Consider the following 3,327-nt stretch of genomic DNA (forward strand, 5'->3'; position numbering starts at 1 on the left):
CAGTGCATATATACATATATAGGCCTATATATATATAAGTATATATATATATATATATCAATAATTTTGATTATTATTATATGTTACTATATTTAATTCCAGCCGTACATAACGCCTTCTCGAGGTGCACCATCATTGCGTAATACAATGTAGCTGACGGTTATTTCAATCTCTTCTTCGCCTGTAAGTGGGAGAAAAGTGTTCCTGTTGGACGATTCTTTGAAAATAAAATACATTTATTCCAATACATATTTGCTTTGTATAGTCAACAAAGCTGATTCTCATCAGGTGGATCAAGTGATACAATTAAAGACGAGTTTGCATACAAATGATTGGAGAAGCAGATCGTGAACAATAGCCTTTTGATTAGCCTTTATGTGTAACTAAACCTAACCTGAAGGCTAATAGTAGAAAGAAGCTATTAAACTTGTTGAATTCCGTAGTTCATTGTTATATTACTGTAGTGTACCATTGAGAACTCTGCTGATGATAGTGTTTTTGTATCTTACCATCATTATGGACTTTACCTGTGCATTGTTGAAATAGTATTAGCAATTATATATACACAGAATGATTTCTCTATTTTAGTTCATTTTTTTTATTATCTTTGTTTTTAATTTTTTTTTTTTTTAACGAATTTATATGGCGCCTTTCACATTCCGGAGTATATACAAAGGCGCTGGCATTCGTACGGTACTTTCCTGGTCAATTCCGAACTACAAAATAAATAATTATATTACGATATTTTCATAGATTGGGGTGTGTATCAGAATCCTCATTCAAGCTGTGCCATTATTTCAAGTACCGGTAATAACTTCTGGCATCCAACGAGTTGTAGTTATAGTATGCGTTTCGTATGTGAAGCAGGTGAGATATTTCATTTGAGTAGTACTCAACCTATGATATAACAATAGAGAAAATAGAACAGTCTATGATATAACAGTGTGCACACAAGTTCATAACACACATCTGCACGCCTCCATCTAAATTTTGTTACAAAAACTTTAACCGGTTTTCAGTAGGCCTAATACTCATTGGCAGATTGGACTACCTTTCCAGATGTGTCTTTGGCAGTTGGTCCTTGGGTATGGCACCTTTCTAGAAGATAAAATGTTAATAAAGGTGATTATCACAGAACAAAAATCAATATTAAGTCAGGGAGATTAAACTACTGTACTGCCCATTGTGTCTGAACACGGGCGTGTTGTGTATTATTGAGTATTAGGCCTATATTAAAACTGGTTAGTCGGTGGCACAGATACATTTTGTATCTGTGTCACCGTTGTATGACCACGTGCCAAAACTAGACAATTTCTCGTTTATTATTAATGTCCCCCTAAAAATTATACCCCTTCACGAAAAAACTGTTTTGGTCCCGAAGCAGATACTTTAAAGAATCTAGTACACCTAGTAGCTCATACATAAATAGACCCATAGGGGAGAAGCAAGTTACTGTAATAGCTAGTTCACACCTCGAGTGCTAGATAATCCTAACTACATTACATAACACCAAATCCTCCAAGAACATTTTTTCATTGCAAATTAAATTCTAAGCTTTTCAACTACAGATGTGATTACAACCCTTCCTACTACAACTGATCGAGACGACAGCACTGCAACAACAAATACGATGATCAGTAAGTATGGTGTGCAGTACACTTAAATTAATATATTAAACTTATCATTATCACTTTTATATTATCATTATCATCATCGTCATTATCATTATTATATCGAATTTCATTTATGTTAAGCTAGAAAATTAAGATTATTTCTCACCAGTAGCTTTTAATCCGCATTCTCATACCCTCTTCAGCTAAATATTACATTATTGTTGTTATATTGTCACTACTTTCGAATAATTTTGTGCGACAAGCCGCCATCCCCATCCCCCACCCCCACGACGGGAACCTGGGGCAAATCCTGGCGCCACCCCTTATGTGAGTGCTTGTGTGAGATACTTCATTCACCTGCAATGTAGACCGTATACTTGTAATAGGCCTATCAGTAAATTTTTGTTTGTTTGTTATAACAGGATTGTACCTAGGATGCTTTAAGGATGTGACGTCAGACAGAGCAATGCCATATGGATATTTCTCCAGCAATAATATGGAGATAAACGTCTGCAGAAAACATTGTTATTATCAAGGCTATCCGTACGCTGGCTTGGAGTTTAGCAGAGAATGTTATTGTGATGATGACACTTATGACGTCCATGGTATACGCACAGAGTCTTCATGTAATATGGCATGTGAGGGAAACTCAGGAGAAATATGTGGCGGTCCTTACCGACTTTCTGTATACTCCTCTGGTAATCATTGTGACAATAAACTACTGCCCAAATCCAATATTAACAATGTATTGTCCAATGCTAAATACCAAAATAAAAAATCATAAAAATATTTTTTTTGAAATTAACTTGCCCATTTTTAAGTAACATAAAAGTTATCAACTTGAACATAAAAATTAATGTATTTAAAAATTGTCTACCCATCAGTTTACAGCGAAAAATGATAGAAACACTTCCAGTCACTGGAAGTGTTTTATTATTTTTTATTATAATTTTTTGGTTTAAAAATCACGGTACACATTCTTTAAATTCAATAATTTTATGCCCAAGTTAATAAGTTGTATGTTATTGCAATATGAGCAAGTTTTTTTTTTTTCAAAATTATTTTTTTTAATGATTTTTTGACATTAGCAAGGGACAATACACCTTTAAGACTCCACTAGTTCAGTACTTATACGCTAGGTAGTACATAAAGGTAAAGGTTAAGTGTATAGTAACTTGTTAAAATTGGCGAATTTGATAGAAAAAAATTATAGTTTGTTCATTTTCAGAATGCCAGTAGTTTAATCCCGCAGTTTAAATAATAGACCTTGCTCTAAAGTGTATAGAAGGGTTGCTTGAATGTAACTCACTGCGTGCGACGGCGACGCGACGACAACGCGACGAAGGACGCACGCGAAGACGCGGACCCAACGGATGGCGATTTTTTTTTCCGTACGAAACATTTACATGAAACTCCACTCGGGCCGTCTCGGCTGAATCGACCCGAAATCTCATTGCAGAATTCAGGAGGTCAAAAGGTCATCAACAGATAAACGTCTACAGAACAACTTCTGAGAGAACGTCGCTGTCTAATTTTTTAAATATACATTGATGTTACCGTGTTAATACCAATGGGTCGTTTAAAATGAATTTGATTAAGTTGCACGAGTAATGAAAAGTGTTATTTTAACTTGAGTTACATACTATGACAATTTTAATTTTTTAGTTAGGCCTGGGTTTTGCATAATTACCTAGGCCTACTAAAAACGCTTTCT

At 34.7% G+C, this 3,327-nt stretch overlaps 1 protein-coding gene across 1 annotated transcript in view; it reads left to right on the forward strand.

Annotated features, from left to right (window-relative positions):
• LOC117101898 (adhesion G-protein coupled receptor G2-like) overlaps positions 1 to 3,327 on the forward strand; it is a 26,911-nt gene that overhangs the window by 6,738 nt on the left and 16,846 nt on the right. The window lies entirely within an intron of this gene.

The sequence above is a fragment of the Anneissia japonica genome, unplaced genomic scaffold, assembly GCF_011630105.1.
Source record: "Anneissia japonica isolate Jap-2015-1 unplaced genomic scaffold, ASM1163010v1 scaffold4988_len2956909_cov206, whole genome shotgun sequence".
Classification (NCBI taxonomy): domain Eukaryota; kingdom Metazoa; phylum Echinodermata; class Crinoidea; order Comatulida; family Comatulidae; genus Anneissia; species Anneissia japonica.